General features: G+C 42.4%; 1 long non-coding RNA gene and 1 pseudogene across 2 annotated transcripts in view; one reads left to right on the top strand and one right to left on the bottom strand.

The window, feature by feature from the left end:
* Positions 1-20,372, top strand: part of LOC307104965 — a 544,872-nt gene that overhangs the window by 139,761 nt on the left and 384,739 nt on the right. The gene's annotated exons all lie outside the window — the stretch shown is intronic.
* LOC307105379 (protein CDV3-like) lies at positions 17,800-19,137 on the bottom strand (annotated as a pseudogene). The gene is made up of 2 exons: positions 18,738-19,137; positions 17,800-17,942 (listed from the first exon to the last, which is right to left on the bottom strand). The product of its transcript is annotated as a protein CDV3-like (transcript).

Below are 20,372 nucleotides of genomic sequence, written 5' to 3'. Positions count from 1 at the left end.
TTATGTTGATGAAAATAGTATATATACTTTATCCATGAGGAACTTTTGGATGGATCTGATACTGAAACTGAGGAACAAGAGAAGGAAAATCGAAGCAAAAGTGATCACAGTAAAATATAAAAGAGAAATCAGAGTTGACAGAATAGACCTAATGAACTTGTCTTTGCCATCTTTACATCAGAGTTCACAGACATTTTGAGAATCTGGTAAAACTGAAGAAACCCTATCGCCAGAAAAACAAGTCCACACATCTATATATATAAAAAGGCAGTGACCGTTATGACCAAAACAACCGGTCTACCAAATAGCAGGCTGCGTGGGGCGACCAGGCTGGCTGGGGGGAAAGTGAGGGATGACAAAAGACCTAACAGCAGGCTGTATAGGGTGACCAAGCAGGCATGGGGGGAGCAGTGAGGGGCCACCATGCTGGCAGGGGGAGGCAGTTGGAGGTGACCAGGCTGGAAGGGGGGGCATTCAAGGATGACCAGGCTAGCAGAAGGGGGCAGTTGGGGGCAACCAGGCCAACTGGGTGTGCAGTTGGGGGCAACCAGGCCATCGGGGGGGGGGGGCAATGAGGGGTGACCAGGCTGGCAGAGGGGGGCAATTGGGGGAAACCAGGCTGTTAGGCGGGGCAGTGAGGGGCGACCAGGTTGGCGGGAGGGAGCAGTTGGAGGTTACCAGGCCAGCAGGGAGGGCAGTGAGGGGTGACCAGGGTGGCAGGGGATAGGGGGCAGTTGGAGGTGACCAGGCTGGCAGGAGAGGCAGTGAGGGGCAATCAAGCCTGCAGGGGAGGACAGTTGGGGAGACCAGGCCTGCAGGGAAGGACAGTTGGGGGGACCCAGGCCTGCAGGGGAGGGCAGTTGGGTGGGGACAAGGCATGCAAGGGGAAGGAAGTTGGGGGTGGCCCAGGCCTGCAGGGGAGGGCAGTTGGGGGGGACCAAGCCTGCAGAGGAGGGCTGTTGGGGGTGACAAGGCCAGCAGGGGAGGGCAGTTGTGGGCAATCAGGCCTGCAGAGGAGGGCAGTTAAGGGTGGCCAGGCCGGCAGAGGAGGGCAGTTGTGGGCAATCAGGCTGCCAGGGAGCAGTTAGGCATTGATCAGGTTGGCAGCAGAGTGGTTGGGGGGATCAGGATAGCAGGCAGAAGCGGTTAGGGGCAAATCAGGCAGTCGGACATCCCCCAAGGGTTCCCGGATTGGAGAGGGTGCAGGCTAGGCTGAGGGGAACCCTCCACCGCCTCCCCGCCCATGCACAAATTTTGCACACCAGGCTTCTAGTAAACATATAAAATGTTAGGATTCCAAGAACTCCAGGATATGAACTATGAAAGTCTAAGCCAGTATTTTCCAAACTGTGCATCACAAACCACTGTGAGCAAAATCTATTTAATCAGTTTCACCAGCTTATCTTATTTAATAAATGAGTAATATGCAAATTAACCATCATTCCAAGACAAAAGATGGCTGCCCCCATGTGGACACAAGATGGCTGCCACAAGATGGCCAGCAGGGGAGGGCAGCAGGGGAGGGACCAGGTCTGCAAGGGAGGGCAGTTGTGGGTGATCAGGCTAGCAGGGGAGGGCAGTTGGGAGAGACCAGGCCTGCAAGGGAGGGCAGTTGGTGGCAATCAAGCCTGCAGGGGAGGGCAGTTAGGGGTGACCAGGTTGGCAGAGGAGGGCAGTTGGGGGCAACTGGGCCTGCATTGAAGGGCAGTTGGGGGGGTCCCAGGCCTGCAGGGGAGAGCAGTTGGGGGGACCAGGCCTGCAGGGCAGGGCAGTTGGGGGGGAACCAGGCCTGCAGGAGAGGAAAGTTCGGGTGACCAGGCCTGCAGGGGAGGCCAAGTTGGGGGGGCACAGACCAGCAGAGGAGACCAGTTAGGGGCGATGAGGCTGGCAGGGAAGGGCAGTTAGGGCTGACCAGGTCGGCAGGGGCGGACTAATCGGGGGACCAGGCCTGCAGGGGAGGGTAGTTGGGGGGACCAGGCTGGCAGGGGAGGGCAGTTAGGGCCAATCGGGCTGGCAGGGGAGCAGTTAGGCATCAATCAGGCTGGCAGGCAGAAGCGGTTAGGGGTAATCAGGAAGGCAGGCAGGCGAGCAGTTGGGAGCCAGCAGTCCTGGATTCTGAGAGGGATGTCCAATTGCTCTAAACGGGCACTCGGACATCGTGGGGTCCCAGATTGGAGAGGTTGCAGGCTGGGTTGAGGGACACACACCCCTTGTGCACGAATTTCGTGCACCGGGCCTCTAGTTTTATATGATAGCATTATTTATTATTTCTTAAAACCTTTGTTTCAATTGTGTGTGTGTGTGTGTGTGTGTGTGTGTGTGTGTGTGTGTGTGTGAATTCATAGGCACACTGTATGACAGGGTTAAATGCCTTTCTTCCATAGGTCATGGTCAAAATGTTTGAGATACACTACTTAGCTGGTGTATTTGATACAACAACTTATCTCTAATGCAGATTTCTCTCATTAATTTGAACTCTCCTATAATAAACTGTTCAAGAAATATTCAAAATTCCTCTCATCCCTCAGATATAAGAATATGAATACAAAGATAACCATACCTTGTAACCAGGCATGCTACAATAAGAAATGTATTGTTAGAGTGAATAATATAGAGCTACAATTTAAGAACATCAGGGTGTCAGAAGGCTTATTTTTAAAATCCAAAAGAAGCTGCAAGTAATGGGCTAAGCACATTTCAATTGCTGTGTTACAATAAGAATATTTTGAAATTTAACATGCACCCTTCTGCTTTCTGTAAGGATTAAACAAGTAAACATATAAGTAATCTAGATCATCATCTGAAACATCTATAAATGCTTTGAGAAGAGCATAAGGGAAAGAGACACTGAGCTCTTTACATATTTGTAAACATATTTGTAAAATGTGGAGTTACTCTGGCAGTGGGAGTCTCTCATCTATATGAAAATGAAGAACCACCAGGCAGAGAGGACATTCTCTTCTTCAAGTAACAATAATCAAAAGGTAAGGCTGGATGCTGGGAGACAAGCTATATAAATACACAATGCAGGAGGAACCATTGTGTTAAGAATAGGTGACTAAGAATCACAGCTGCTTTCACATTTACATACAAATCCACCCATGACAAAATTCCTCCACCTTTCTCTTATTCCCCAGACCTTCAAAAGAATCTCACCTTTGCCTGGCCAGAGTGGCTCAGTTGGTTGAAAATGGTCCTGTGCACTGGAAGGTTGTGGGTTCCATTTCCGGTAGGGTACCTACCTGGGTTTTGGGTTGGAGCCAAGTCAGGGCAACCTCAGAAAGCAACTAATAAATGTTTCTCTCTTGGGTGAGGATTAAAAATAAGTAAAGAAACACATAAATAAATAAACAAAAGAATCTCACCTATGATCTTCCTTCTCTCCATCAGCTATTTAAAACTCAGCAAACTAGGAGGCATCGATCGGACTATCGGAGGATAGGGGAGGGTGGGGGGAGGGGGGAGAGATCAACCAAAGGTCTTGTGTGCACGCATATGAGCCTAACCAATGGTTAAGTTCAACAGGGGGTTGGGGCATCCATGGGGAGGGGTGTGGGAGGGGAATGGGGGGATGAGGACAAATATGTGACACCTTAATCAATAAAGAAATTAAAACTCAGCAAACTGTCAGACTCACTGTAAAGCCTCTCCCTTAAAATGTATATCATGTAAACTTACAGCAAAGTGGTTGTGGAATAGGGAATGTGGGTAAGAAAATGTTTTGTCTCAATGCTTGTCCTAATATTGTTACTAAAATGGTGGGGAAATACATTACCTCAAAATTTCCTAACATTTCCATATTTGTGTATCAGGGACAATCTGCAGAGAAATGGGAGAGGATGGGATGAAAAATGGCCTCAACTTGCTTAAATTCCATTATCAAACCTGTGATGTATAAGGGAAATGTTAGAAGAGGAAATAAGAAGGCACTTTGCAGTGTGGGAGTTTGAGGTGAAGGGATCCTAAAGTGGCAGATACTTCTGAAGAGACGTGGTTATAGAGTATTTTTCCAGTAAGCAGGCAATAAATTTGCTCATGCTTCTGATTATCTTTATCAATGTTTTCTCACTATAGCAATAATTTAGAAATCAGCATGGCTTTATAAGAATTGTGGACAATGTAAATGGTGGTCCTAACTCTTTAATATGACTAGTCTTTTTTTATTACTCCTCTTGAGCCAGCAGTTTAGGATTGATACAAACCTATAAAACTAGTATCACGGTAGGTGGAGAGAATATTATCAGTACAAATCTGGAGTATAGCATGGTCATAATCACTTTAAACTGGCAGTTCTTCTAAAGCTAAGGAGAACTAAAAGACTGGATACTGGCAAGAACCACCTTGCCAGTTAATACTCACATTTTGAATTAATAGCAGATCATTCTACCACTTACAAAGCCCAAAAGAATAATAGCCAGTTTCTGCCAAAGAACTCAAAGATCTTTCTTTTTTCCCCAAAAGAAATAACAAAATCAAATATGGCAAAATAGAAACACTTCCAAATACAAATTGGCTCAAAGAATCAAAACTTTAAAATAGGACACAGGAGTTCTTCACAATACCAAAGTATTAATATAATAAGTACTAAAATATTAGAATAACAATAGAGTAAAAAAATCAATATTTCCAACAGAATATCATGACTAAAAATTAATGTGTCAACCAGGCTAATAAGCATAAAGTAACTAGTAACAGAGATATAACTGGGAGAAGGGCAAGAGCATGGAAAGCTCTCTCTAGGGCACAATGTAAAGGTAAAGCCTAAAGCTTAATAGAGAGCAAACAGAATAACTTCTGGAAAGACAGCCCTGGAAAACACAAGGTAATACTAAAGGAAGTTGAAACCCATGGAGACCTGAGAGTAATGATAGGAACAACAAATCCCAAACCCAGCTCTACTCATGACTAGATCAACTCAAAATCCCAACCCTGAAATCCTAGCAAATGGTCAGGAGTGCCCAAATTCAGGCATAATATTGATTCACTGCATTCTCTACTACACTACAGAAGACATCTGTCTTTCAGCAGTAAGCTAAGAGATATACAAAAAAAGGGGGGTGGAAGGACAGCATGTTGTCAAGAGACAAAGTAATCAATATAACCAGACTAAGATATGACACAGATGCTGAAACTATCAAAAAAGATTATAATATAACTAGAGGCCCGGTGCACGAAATTTGTGCACAGGGGGGGAGGTGTCCCTCAGCCCAGCCTGCACCCTCTCCAATCTGAGACCCCTCGAGGGATGTCCGACTGCCCATTTAGGCCCGATCCCGATGGGCAGTCAGATCCCTAAACGGGCAGTCGGACATCCCTCTCACAATCCAGGACTGCTGGCTCCCAACTGCTTGCCTGCCTGCCTTCCTGATTGGACTTGTCTCTGAGGAAATGTCAAATTCTGCCTCCCTCAACAATTTAAAAAAAATTATCAAACATTGTGCTTTATTAGGTTTGGGACACAGTATTTTCTTCTAAACTAAGAAAAAGGAGATATTCACTCCATATACCTTGGATCACAATCCCAAATATTTGGCATCTTTCAGTTATAATAACAGCAGCAGCTAAAAAACTGGGTGAAAGAAAACACTAAAAGAAGTAAATATTTTCTCCTTTCTAAGTGCCACTTATGGTGACTCTACATTCAGGTCTCATAATAATTCTTCTGATTTGCACAGTAGTTTGGCATTTTAAAAGCACTTTCTCATACCAACTTCCATTTTTTAAAATATTCATAACAATCCCTATGAAATAAGCTATCACTTATCCTTTTCAAGATAAATAACTTGAGGCCACTGGAGGGCAAGTTTTCATCTAGGGTCACACTGTTAGTGGTTGGTTGGACAGAAACTTAAACTGACACATTCTGTCTCTAAGGCTAATGATGTCTTTCAAAATATTCCAAGCTCCCTCTAAAATACATTGAATAGCCAATAAGAATGATGGATGGATATACCTTAATTTTAAACCCTTTTGGAAACATTGAGACAGTTTAACAGTTGTGGCCAAATCAACCAATGTTCTTGTATCATCCTAGGTCGATTACTGAAGGAGTCTTGAGTCAATTCCATAGTTCTCTATATTTTATAGAGAACTATGGGAAGGGGATTAATGAGCAGGTTCTGTACATATTTAGAAAGTACTTCTAAAACCAGGGAGAAACCAAGATGGCGGCATAGGTAAACACCTGAAATTGCTGCCTCGCACAACCACTTCAAAACTACAACTAAAAGAAAAAACGGACATCATCCAGAACCACAGGAAGGCTGGCTGAGTGGGAATTCTACAACTAGAAGGGAAGAAAAAAGCACAATGAGACTCAGAGAAGGTGTGGAAGTAAAGTGCAGAGATACGGAGGCGCACGTGCGGAAAGGGCTGGCAACTGAGTATGCTGTTGTCTTTCTCAAGCGGGAGGGAGACACATGCTCCTGACTGCTCTAAAGTCCAGTTCCAGGTGAGACGCTGGGGATCCAGACTCATACGGGGAGAAACTGAATGGTCTGGCATCGGGTAGAACTCGAGGGTGCCTTTCTCTCAGAGGTGCTTGCAGCAATTACCGAGGGACACTGAGACTTGGGGGCCTCTTAGGGCAGGGCTGAGGATTAGCCATAGCTATTTTCTCCACCCTGTTGATTTCCTAAAACCCCACCCAAGCTGTGCACAGAGGCTTTTGCATATGAATGGCCTGGCCCTTTGCAATCTAAAATTACCTAACAAACTGCAGCTGTGTCAGAGAGCCCCAGAACTTCCAAAAGAAGGCCCAAGGCCCCACAGCAGCTTGCACTGCTTCACAGCTTGGCCTCACAGAAGAGGAATCTGCAGATCTCTCATAGATCCTGCTGGGTGGCCTCAGGCAGAGGCTAAATTAGCACCTCCTTGGAGATCCAAGAGCCAGTGTACCCAGTGGTCAGAGTGGGACCATCCAGATTACAACTCTTCAGTTCCATAAGGGACATACTCAGGGGGCAGACACAGTGAGCACCAAAGCCCCACTGAAACAAGTCCTGCTCCATAAGGGTGTCTCCAGCACAGAAGTTCTCCCATCGTAGACACAGCTGATCCTCACAGCCAATTGGCCTGGAGGTCAATTCCTCCAAGTCATACCAACAACAATCAAGCTTAACTACAAGACTGTGCACACAGCCCACAAAGGGGTGCACCAAGAGTGTCCACCTCAGGTAATTGGGGAGGCTGAGCCACTGGGCCCTATAGGACACCTAGCACACAAAGCCACTCTATCAACACAGGAAAGCAGCCAAAATGTGGAGACAAAGAAACAGGTCACAAATGAAAGAAATGGAGGAAAGCAAACCACTGGATTTAAAGTTCAAAACCACGGTTATAAGGTTACTCAAGAATTTTCTAGAAATCGCCAATAAATTTAGTGAGACCCTCAAGGATATGAAAAAGGACCAACTAGAAATTAAGCATACACTGACTGAAATAAAGAATAATATACAGAGATCCAACAGAAGACTAGAGGATCGCAAGAATCAAGTCAAAGATTTGAAATACCAAAAAGCAAAAAACACCCAACCAGAAAAGAAAAAAGAATCCAAAAAGTTGAAGATAGTGTAAGGAGCCTCTGGGACAACTTCAAGCATACCAACATCCAAATTATGGGGGTGCCAGAGAGGAGAGAGAGCAATATATTGAAAACCTATTTGAAGAAAAAATGACAGAAAACTTCCCCAACCTGGTGAAAAAAATAGACTTACAAGTCCAGGAAGCACAGAGAACCCCCCAAAAAAGGAATCCAAAGTGGACCACAACAAGACACATCATAATTAACCCTTTGCACTCACTTGCTTTTTTCTCGATTCCTTTATTCTAAAGCTAACCGTGTGGAGTCACACTCAACATCCGAGTGCAAAAGGTTAAAATGCCAAGAACAAAAGACAAAGAGAGAATATTAAAAGCAGCAAGATAAAAATAGTTAGTTACCTACAAGGGAGTACCCATACGATTGTCAGCTGATTTCTCAACAGAAACTATGCAGGCCAGAAGGGCATGGCAAGAAATATTCAAAGTGATGAATAGTAAGTACCTACAACCAAGATTACTCTACCCAGCAAAGCTATCACTCAGAATTGAAGAGCAGATAAACAGCTTCACAGATAAGAAAAAGCTAAAGGAGTTCATCACCGCCAAACCAGTATTATATGAAATGCTGAAGGGTATTCTGTAAGAAGAGGAAGAAGAAGAAAAAGGTAAAGATAAAAATTATGAACAACAAATACATTATTTATCAACAAGTGAATCTAAAAATCAAGTGAATAAAAAATCTGATGAACAGAATAAACTGGTGAATATAATAGAATCAGGGGCATAGTAAGGGAGTGGACTGACAATTCTCAGGGGGAAAGGGGTATGGGGGGAGCAGAAAGAGACTGGACAAAAATCGTACACCTATGGATGAGGACAGTGGGGGGTGGTAAGGACAGAGGGTGGGGTGGGAACCGGGGTGAGGGGAGCTATGGGGGGGAAAAGAGGAACAACTATAATAATCTGAACAATAAAGATTTAAAAAAAAAAAAAGAAAGTACTTCTAGGAGCACAAAGAAATATGAGAGATTATAGTTTTTGAAACCACCACATACACTCAGTAATTACTAGTATTTTCACATCCTCACCCAGAACCAGTAGGTATAGCAGGACTTTTTTCCATATCAAAAATTCCATCATCCAAAATACATTAATGATCAACATAATTTGATGAACAAGAATAGATCTAGAGACAAATGGAGGGGGGCTGAGGGGGTTAGAGAGCAACCAAAGGACTCATATGCATGCATATTAGCATAATCAGTGGACACAGGCACTGGGGTGGTGGGGGCTTGCCTGGGGTGGGAATGGCTGGGCGTGGGGTCAATTGGGGAAAAAGAAGACATATGTAAAACTTTAGACAACAACAACAATAATAATAATAAAATATTTTTTTAAAAAAGTGGAAGTGAGCCCCCGAAAAAAAGCAAAACAAATAAACAAACAAACACAAATACTGTGCCTGAAGGATCAACATACTCCAATTAGTAATATTAGGATCTGACATCATTTTCAATCCAGTAAGAACTAAGAAGTAAGAATTTACTTGGTGTGGACTGTATTGAAACTGGTCTACTGAAGGAAACTCCTATTGTATATTGGTCCAATCCATTTAAAAACTCATATTTTAATTTACTTTGTTTGACTACTGGCTAAGAATTTCAGGGTAGAATGTATCATCCTCATCCACTCTGAAGAGGCCAAGTGATGTCAAAGAAAAAGTATGAGATTTGGAGATAGAGAGCCTAGGTATATATCCTAGATTTGCTATTTACTAGCCAAGAGCTTTAAAAAGGGTCCTACTATACTTCAGCTTCTGTTACGTTATCTAGAAAATAGCAATTATAATGAGATTTCACCTAGTAGTTATGCTTTCTGATTATTCAGCACTTTTTGAACACCCTTCCAAAGTTTGGGAAATTTCCAGCCTTATAGCCCAAAACCCTAACCCATTTGATACACATTTTTCTGATACTTTTGCTCTACAGTATTTTTTCACAAATATATGATTAAATTATATACAGTTGTTATTATTTTTGCTTAAAATATATTATAATCATCTTACAAACTTCTTTGTAAGTGTGCCATTAAATATTTTTCTCCTGCCTTTTTTTATTTTATTTTATTTTAGGCAGTCACCATAATTTAATAGTAAATTATCATTAATGAACACTAAGGTTGTTTCTTAAGTTGGGGTTATTATAAACAATATTTAACCATATTATTTCACTTATACATGACATCCAAAGAACAAAATAAATTAAGCAATAAAGAAAATAAATAATAATAATAATAATAATAATAATTTTAAAATAAATAAATAAATGAACAAACAAAACAGAAACAGAAACAGACTCATAGATACAGATAACAAACAGGGTTGCTAGAGGGAAGGAGTTTGAGGAGCTGGAGGAAAAATATGAAGGGATTAAGAAGTACAAATTGGTAGTTACAAAACAGCCATAGGGATGTAAATTCAGCATATGAATTATAGTCAATAATATTGGAATAACTATATATGGTACCAGATGGGTACTAGAATTATTGGGGGGACCACTTTGTAAATTACATTAATTGTCTAACCACCATGCTATACAACTGAAACTAATATAAAATAATGTTAAATGTCAATTGTAATTGAAAAATAAAATATTAAGAAATTAAATAAATTTAAAAACAATAAATGAATAAACAAAACAGAAACAGACTCATAGATACAGATAACAAACAGGATTGCCAGAGGGAAGCGGAGTAGGGGCTGGGTGAAAAAAGTGAAGGGATGTAAATTCAGCATATGAAATATACAGGAGTAACATGTTGTGCTAAATGTTATATCACTTAATGATAAGGCTATGTTCTCAGAAATATGCCATTAGGCAATTTTGCCACTGTGAACATTATAGAGTGTACTTACACACAAACCTACATGGTATAGCCTACTATAAGCCTAGGCTATATGGTATAGCCTACTGCTCCAAGGTCACAAACCTGTACAGAACTCTTACTGTAAAAAACAACATGAGATTAAATCAAGCACAAGATAAAATTATGCAAACAAAAGATATGGTTAACACAAGATATATAAGACTGCTGCAAGTATATTACAGCATACTGCTTTATAGAAAACATTTTTTATAGAGTACATGTACAATCCAAACAAACAGTAACTAGTATAGTAAATACATAACTCATTACATAGTCATTTATTATCATTATCTAATATTATGTACTTATATAATTGTATGCTATAATTTTATATGACTGACAGCACAGGTTTGGTTTATTTACATCACCATCACCACAAACACAGGAGTAATATGTTGTGCTAAAGGTTATGACAGCTGCAACATCATTAGATAATATGAATTTCTCAGCTCCATTATAATGTTAAGGGTTCACCTTTGTATATGCTGTTCGTCATTGGCCAAAACATCATTATGTGGTGCATGACTGTACAATCTATGAAATATTGCCTAAATATAAGGTCCTATAAATGGGATTGTTGTGTCAAGGTGTACAAGCATTTTAAGATTTTGGTATATACTAGTATATAGCTAAATTGCCTTTTAGAAAGATTATATCAGTTGAGTCCCTTTCAAGAGTATATATGAGTGCCCATTTTCCTAACTATCACTGAATAAAATACATTTTTATTGCCAATCCTCTCTAATAAAATGGTAATATGCAAATTAACCATCACTCTGCTACATAAGCCACGCCCACCAGCCAAGCCACGCCCACCAGCCAATCAGGGCGAGTATGCAAATTAACCCCAATCCAAGATGGCTACAGCCACAGAGAGCAAGGTTTCCCAGGTAACAGAGCAAGCCAAGCTTTCCATAGTCGTTGCAGGCCTAAGCCTCCACTCGAGCTAAGTTTCAATTATAGAAGGTAAACAAATTCAAACAAATGGCGGCAGAATGGAGCTTGAGAGAGCAGGCCAGGGTTGCTGGCGGCAACAGGGGAAGCAAAGCTTTCCGCACACCCTGGCCGGGCTCACCCGCTTAAGGCTACAAAGTTTCAATTGTAGAAGGTGAATTAACTGCCACAGAAATGGCTGCCGACCCTGGCCGGGCTCACCCACTTAAGGCTACAAAGTTTCAATTGTAGAAGGTGAATTAACTGCCACAGAAATGGCTGCTGCCCCAGGCTACAAAGTTTCAATTGTAGAAGGAAAATAAATTCCAGATACCAGGGCCTCCCCTTAGGTTGCCAGGGGGCGTGGCCGGCCTGCAAACCACCACAGGCCCCTCGCTCAGGCCGCCCCACACCCCAAGGGAACCCCCACCCTTATCTGTGACACCCTTCAGGGCAAACCAGCTGGCCCCCACCCGTGCACCAGACCTCTATCCTATCTTATAAAAGAGTAATATACAGATTGATCATCACTGCAACACACAATATAGCTGCCCCCATGTGGTCAAAGATCCTGCCCCCATGTGGACACAAGATGGCCACTACAAGATGGCCAGCAGGAGAGGTCAGTTGGGAGGCACCCGGCCTGCAAGGGAGAGCAGTTGTGAGGGACCAGGCCTGCAAGGGAGGGCAGTTGAGAGGGACCAGGCCTGCAAGAGAGGGCAGTTGGAGGTGATCAACCCTGCAGGAGAGGGCAGTTAGGGGTGACCAGGCTGGCAGAGGAGGGAAGTTGGGGGCAAACAGGCTGGCAGGGGAGCAGTTAAGCATCAACCAGGCTGGCAGCGGAGTGGTTAGGGGGTGATCAGGCTGGCAGGCAGAAGCGGTTAGGGGCAATCAGGAAGGCAGGCAGGCAAGCAGTTGGGAGCCAGCAGTCCTGGATTGTGAGAGGGATGTCCGACTGCCCGTTTAGGCCCGATCCCACCAGGATAGGGCCTAAACGGGCAGTCGGACATCCCTCCAGGAGTCCCAGATTGGAGAGGGTACAGGCTGGGCTGAGGGACAACCCCTGCCATGCACGAATTTCGTGCACTGGGCTTCTAGTTTGATAAATAAAAATGGGTCTTTTCAATTTGCACTTTTGGTAATTAGGGACATATGGTTAATAATTTAATTCTTAATTATCTACAAAACTCATTCACTAACCATACTGATACTGTATTACTAGTATTGAGAATTACCCTTATTCTTTAATCACAGAATTTCCTATGGATCTGGTGATATAATAAGCTAGTATCCCTGCATACGAATCTGTGTGCCAGTAGCTCACCAGTATCTTGCTGCCGCCCTCCAGTAGCTCTCCGCCCACTGCCCTGCCCTCCTGTAGCTCCCTCCCCCCCCCCCGCCTCCCCTCATAGCTTGCTGCCCTGCCCCCTCCTATAGCTCTCCACCACCCGCTGGTAGCTCACTGCCCCACCCTCCTGCTGATGCGTGATCCAGTCATTAAGCAGTCGGTCATTATGCTTCACAGCGTGTAACGGCCATTTGCATATTACATCTTTATTATAATAAATAACATACTGCCATGGTTTGGATAGTTTTTATTATTATGCTTGAATACATATTATATGTAAGTGCAATTAAAAGGCCATTTATTTGGTACCATCTCATCATGTTCTCTTTCTAAGGATGTGAGTTCCACAAATACATGAAGGAAGCAGCAGAGACTGGCTATTCACAAGAAGAGCATAGAAAGAGATAACCAAAGTGACACAGAACCAAATAACATCAAATCAACAAATATTTTTTAAAGTTCTCCATCTTTTCCATCCTTAATTTCTGTATTAATCTGCCTTTTAGGCAGGTTGCCAATAGGCAATCCTCTTTCAAAAATATTGCTAGGCTCTAATATATCTGTAAGTGCTGTCTTCAGACTCTCCTATTGCTGCCTGGTATCAATCACATAAAATTATGTAACCTCCTGCTCTGTAGAGAAGCAAGAGGCAAAGTCTTCCTGCCCGGCTTTTTCAATCTAGTCAAATTCAGTGCCAGGATAGCAGCAGTTACCAATACCATTTCTGGTGTAACAACCAATAAGGAAATCTAAGTTTCTCTCAGAACCCGGATAGCATAGTAAATTCCCCATACCTTCACACATTTTTAAGCAATATTTTTACTCTTATTCTAATTTTCAAAATACTATACATTATAACCAGAATACAGAGACTTAAATCCAAATGTTGTATTAGCATATGGCAATATCACTTCACTGCATTATAAAATTGATTCTAAATTATTATCCTACCTAATAATAGACAAACATGTAAATTGACCGTACCTTCGCTACGCCTATAGCCAATCAGAGTGACTATGCAAATTAACCCAAAAAAAGATGGCGGTTGATTTGCATACTTAGGCGCCCAGGGCCTGTGTCCCAGGAACATCCTGGCACCCAAGTCACTGTGAGGTAAGGCCTGGGCAGGAGGGGACCCCCTGCGATCGATCGCAGGGAGCTGGGGGTCCGCTCCTGCCACAGGCTGAAAGCCTCCGGCGGAGGCTTTTGGCCTGGTGCCTAAGCAGACCCCCTGCAATCGATCGCAGGGAGCTGGGGGTCGCTTCGGCCTGGCGAAGGAGCGGACCTCTTGGATCGATCGCAGGGAGCTGGGGGTCCGCTTCGGCCTGGTGCAGGAGCGGACCCCTTGGATCGATCACAGGGTGCTGGGGGTCTGCTCTGGCACCAGGCCGGAAGCCTCCGCCAGAGGCTTTTGGCCTGGTGCACGAGCGTACCACCTGCGATCGACCGCAGGGAGCTGGGGGCTGCTCCGGCACTAGGTCGAAAGCCTCAGTTTCGGCCTGGTGCAGGAGTGGACCTCCTGAGATCAATCGCCTGGGCAGGGAGCTGGGAGTCTGCTTTCGGCCTGGGCAGGCCTGGGCAGGGGTAGAGCTGGCGATCAAAGGGAGCTTGAGGGGCCTGCCCAGGCCTAAAGCTTCGGCCAGAGGCTTTAGGCCTGGGCAGGGCCCAGCCCTCCATTGGTGTGAACTATAGAGGAAACACCTTTTCTGACTGCACATTGGCTAAGCTTCCTGTATGCCACTGGTAATATTCTTAGTAACTTGGGTAATAAGAATCCAAAAAGGTGATCTAGGGTTTTTCCACCACACTTCTGGAGAAAAAAATGAAGGTCCGCTGCTGGAGGGCTAAGAAATGTCATATCCTGCCCCAGCCGTTTTGACTCAGTGGATAATGCCTCGGCCTGCTGACAGCAGGGTCTGGGTTCGATTCTGATCAAGGGCATGTACCTAGGTTGCAGGCTCCTCCCTGGCCGGGGCCCAGATCAGGGCTCATGCAGGAGGCAACCAATCAAAGTGTTCCTCTCACTTTGATGTTTCTCTCTGTCTTTCCCTTTCTCTTCCACATTCTCTAAAAGTCAATGGAAACATATCCTCAGGTGAGGATAAAAAAAAACAAAAACAAAGAAAGAAATGCATATCCTATGAAAGACACATCTTGAAAATGCCTAAAGAAAGTTGTCATTTTTTCTTGGTGAAGGGACTGGAGTCCGTGTTGATGAAAACACCTTGGTGGCTGTGGTGACTGGCAGTGGCTGCAGCAGTGGGGTGATGGGACTGGTGCCTTCCCCTGATCAGCCGGGTTGCCTCCCACAAAGGGAGGCCAGACTGTGGCTTAGGACATCCCCTGAGGGCTCCCAGTATGTGAGAGGGGGCAGGTTGGGCTGAGGGGACCCCCCCACACCCCCAGTGCACAAATTTCGTGCACCAGGTCCCTAGTATTAAGATAAAAGTTGAGAAAGCAGCACAGTGCAGTGATATCAGACAACCTGAGTTAAATTCTGTATTCACCACTCACTGCATGTGTGGCCGTGGCATATTTCTTAACACCTCTGTGCTTCATTTTCTTTGTGTGTGAAATGAAAATAAGTACTTTATAGGGTTGCTGCAAGGAGTATATGTGTTAATATGTGTAAAGCCCAATAGTACCTGCCACATAAGTACAATAAATTCTGCTTGTTATTATTATTACTATCATTATGAAGTAATAAAGAGATTGTTCATGAGCATTTATGGGGAAAATGATGATTATCAGTAGTAAAAATATATTCATAATGAATTATCTTTCTTTTATTTTATATAACTACCAATTTGAAAATTTTATAAACCTCGCCCATCTTTCTTCTTTTGAAGCTTCAACTTTTACTTGTGGAAAACAAGTAAAGGACTTCACTTCCATAATTTAAGAGATTTTTAAAACGGACCTAGCAAAATATGTATTAATTCAATAATTAAGTCTGAAGTCTTTAACCTTGAAACACCTTGTTTCTTGCTTACTTATGACATACCATACAAGTTATTAAAGCATTCAGACTAGCATGAAAATGCCTCCAGGGTCTCCTAGAGCAAAGACCCCTCCAAGGAATCCAAACTCTGAGTAACTATTAAGAACAGACCAGCAATATTGCATTATAATAAATGGCAATTGTCAATAAGAAGAAAAAATAAAAGGGAGCTGGTGGTATCTAAAGAGTGAGTATATTTTACTTTCTTGTTAGCTTTATATGTTAGATCTTGTCTTTTTACCTTTCTTATAGACTGGTTGTATCCAATGCCAATCTCACATATTCAAAGCACTGATCTCTGAATGGAAAAGTGTTTGTATATGCTTGTGTTGTGAGTCTGTGTGTATATGCTTGTGTTTGTGTTTTAAACAAAACCAGTGTTGTTGTTGTTTTGTTTTTGTTTACTCCCACAGAAATATGCTCCAACAACAGGATTGTTTTACTCACCCATTTGCTTCACTCTTGCCAGGAGCAAGTCTGCAACTCCCACCATTTGGCAAGGATATTTATTACAGGGAAACCCAGACGCTGCATCAAGTGGTCACCACCACTTTGAAATATTTCTATTGAACCAAAGATACAAAAGTAGAAAATTATCAGACTATCTCATTAGATGGAAAGAAACCTTTTCAGTAATCCTAAGTATCTCCCTGAAGTCCCTTTTAAGGACTAAAAATTACTGGATAGTTTAAGTTGTAATTATAAAAAACAGAAGTGCTATATTACCTGTCTTTCATCCTTGACTTTCCAAATGAACAACATAAAGACTCACCAGAAGGTTGATAACAGAACTACCCTGGGATGATCACTATATCTATAGAATGTCCAATAACTTAAAAATTTGGGCACAACAAGTATATCTGTAATTGTCAAAGATCATGCAAAATCCATGAAACATAAGTGAGTTTTAGGTTGAGGTTCTGCTCACTTTGCTTTTAAGTTATAAGAACAGGTCATTGAATCCCTGGCCTGAGCAGAAACTGCAGTTAACTTTTATGTTTTGGACCTGATTCGAGGAGACTTTAACAGCACTTGAAGTAGAGCGCCCTGTATCCATTGCCCTTTATATTGAAGGCTATTTGGTTCCACTCCTAGGGATTGGCAATTTTACCAGTCATTTCACAATTCTAATGTATATTTCAAGTCATTTACTTAACCAAGCAATATGCTCTGTCAAAGGACTTCTTCCAAGTCAAAGAAAAAAAAAAAAGGTTCTTAATGTGGAACATAGAAAAAGTACTGCCCAAATGACAAATTACTAAAGGAAACAAGATTATTCCTCCCACATCTCCTTCCCACTTGATGGACCCAAGTTTCATTGAATTTGTGGTTACATCAGAATACAACTCAAAAGTTTAAATTATAAATCACAGCCCTACACGGAGCATCTGAACACATCAGTTCTTTTGAGAGTGGCATGTTCTAGGGAAGTCAAATACAGCCACAGCCCACTACAGAGTATTCCTTAAGGGTGGGGCACAGGACAAGTTAATTAGGATCACTAAAATTTTCATCTTTTACAGCAGATCAGAAACCAGATGGCTGACTTTCTGCAGAATTTCTGATAGGAATGCAGGAAAGCTGGTTTCAACTTAGTTTTACATTTACTTAATAGCTGTAACCTTCTCATCTAGAAGTTTACATGAAGTCCACAATGAGTGCAACAAATCTGAGGTAGTTAATTTTACAAAGGCTCAGTATCTCAACATAAAAAGATTTTGAAATGACCACTGGCTGCAGTTTTTGTGGGTTTGTTTTTTTTTTGGTGGTCTTTTTGTTTGTTTTTGTTTGGTTTGGTTTGGTATTGCAGAGTAATTATTATGAAAGATCACTGCTGAATCTAGTGCACACATTTGTAACAATGAAAAGCCCTCTAAACTCAATATACATAAAGAGCAGTTGTGGCACCTGAAACTTCCGTAGTGCAACAGGGCCGATCACTTGGATCGAAGGGTCTGCATCTGTTGTCGACCCAGCAGAAATCAGATGATGAATAGCTGTTGGTGGTGGTTACCTGACAAGTGTTAGCAAAGACCATTTCTTAATTGTGTTACGTGTGGCTGCTTTTCTGATTTTCAAGCCCAGCATAATGGTTTTCTAGCTGAAGTTTAAGGGCCTGTTTTATTTAAACACTCATCCCTACCTCTAGTGTTGTGTCTTTTTACTTCAAAGCTCTTCTCTATTTCCTTATCCCTAAGGGAAAATAAATGTAATCAGTAAAAACTTCCTGAGGTTGTTCTTAAAATATTCTTCCTTGAGTTGGAAAAAGAAAAAAAGCCACCCCTTAGAGGAATCTTGAGGGAGAGGGAGGAGAAAACTAGTATATAAAATCCCTATTAAAACATTTTTAAGGCTTCAATTGCACAGAAAACATAGAATACTGTAACTGAAGCTCTATGGTCCCATTTTCTGAGGTAGCAAATCTACTGTAATGTTCAGTACTATTAACTACAAACCTATTTTGGGACCAACTTGAAGAAAACTAGAAAGTTAAAAAGCTGTCTAATAACCTGGTGATTCTTTCTACTCACTTTTACTGTTAGCAAGTCATAATCAATACATCTCTCTTTATGCATAAATAAGGGCAACGATTTTCTCACTCAAGTAAAGTTCTATTTATTATTCAGTGACTACTCTTCACTTTTACTTCAGGGGAGTGGATAGGATAAAGAAGGATGAGTGTGATGAATCATTGCCCCTTATTTTGTAAGACAGGGCAGAGGAACAAGTCCAAGTGGAGATTTAAATTCAAGGCAGCTGTGGTCTCAAAAAGGTCTCAAAAGCCAAAAATGTGGGATTTACTTTACAAGTAAAGCCCCCCCTCCCCCCCGCCGCCCCGCCAAATAAAACACAATTATTTCAACCTGACATTATTTACATATCTTCCTATTCTACTTAATGTTAAAAATTCATGGCCATAAACAAAATGTGGCTGTGCCATCTGTGGTCCTTTAACTCCAGGTAGCATTCATTTTAAGGGCCTGTTTGTTTCGGCTTTCTACATGCTTGGCAGTGGACTTCAGGGATGGGAACTGTGTATAGCTGTATATTTCTAGCAGTTCTTGTGGTGTTTTCCTTGTTGTGGTTCCCTGGCTCCAGTAGGCGTATACACACCACTAGTCATTGCTGGTTCTGGGGTTTCTGTGACAATTGCAGAATCAGGACGTGCTTGTGCCCGAGCTGTTTTATTCCAGGGACCTGAAGATTTTTCTACACCACCACCACGTCCACCTCCATCTTCTTCCCAATTATAACATGGATCTTCTCTTTTTTCACTGTCATCTTCTTCCTTTTCACTTATTTGCACTGCCTGAACTCTGAGGCCTCTGTAATCAATCTCTTCTTGCTCAAATTCTTTCCACTCATTTTCATCCACCAGCATGGCCATCACCCGGCTGGCCCGTGGCGCTCGCTGCCAGTTGCTTCTTGTCCCTCTTGGGGAAGAAGTTGTCCAGGCTCCGCTCTTCCACTCCTCCGTCTGGGCCGTGGTCACACCTCCTCAACCCGGTTTGGGGGGCCCTCAGCGGCACAGCCCACCGCTGGCTTAGACCGCAAGGTTGATGCTGGCTCTGCGCTCAAGCCCCCGGGCACCCGGACGCCTCAGTCACCCAAGGTCACCGAAGCATGTGTCACAACTTGGTTTTTAATTACATGAACTTCATATGAATTCTTAGAAAAACCTCAGCCATTTAATTAATTTGTTTTTTCCCCTTCATGTCTCTAGCCACCAAGTATCTACCAGCCTATCAGTGCTATGGATGGAGGTTGAGGCAGTAATGAATTTGAGAACCTCCTAAGCACACTCACAAGCAATTCATCATAAAAGAATGAAATAGCCCCAAAAAGCATTCGCATTTGGCGCCTCCTCCACACAATCTTGTTCTTTAACTCCTTCTCCTAAAATAAGTGAAGTCCAATGAGAGGTTTACTATCTCTTCCCCTTCCACTTCCTTCATTTAAGCAGACTTATTTGGCCCCAGACTCATCAATATAGCAAAAATAATTAATTATCTAAAAGCAAGATTAGATTGTGTCCAATGGTATTGTCCCCATCTGTCATAAAAGAAAATTGCAAATCCAATTTACTGACTATCATTTTCCAGTTTGTGCTGATCAAGAGGAGGCTTTGAAATTCAGTAAATGTTCTTGTAAGCAGAGCTGGCTACATAATTGGTGAGGCCTAGCATGAAATGAAAGCACAAAATCCCTTGTTCAAAATGCTGGGGAAAAGTGCTACTGAAATTACTAAAACATAAAGCTTCTCCTTTCTTTCATGATGTTTTATGGTATTTATTTATTTGCTACTTAATGTCCTAAGTTAAGAAAAATTAAAATTTTTAATTATTAGCATGAGTTTACTATTCATATTTATATTGTAGTAAGTATTTAAATACAAGGGCACTTAAGAGTATGTGGAATCACCAAAATTACACAATTCATACTTCACAGCTCATATATGTATTTCATTCTTAGCAGAAGAGTGGAAATACTGTACAAAATTAACTGAACTGTTTTTTTTACTTTATTTCTTGGAACCAGCACATTTTACCAACACTGTCTACCTTTGGGTTACTAATAAGTTTGGGAGGATTAGGGGAAAAAGGAATTACCCTTCCCTTTTTA

Source organism: Cnephaeus nilssonii (assembly GCF_951640355.1).
Source record: "Cnephaeus nilssonii genome assembly, chromosome: 9".
NCBI lineage: Eukaryota > Metazoa > Chordata > Mammalia > Chiroptera > Vespertilionidae > Cnephaeus > Cnephaeus nilssonii.
This window is presented reverse-complemented; position numbering and strand designations above follow the sequence as displayed.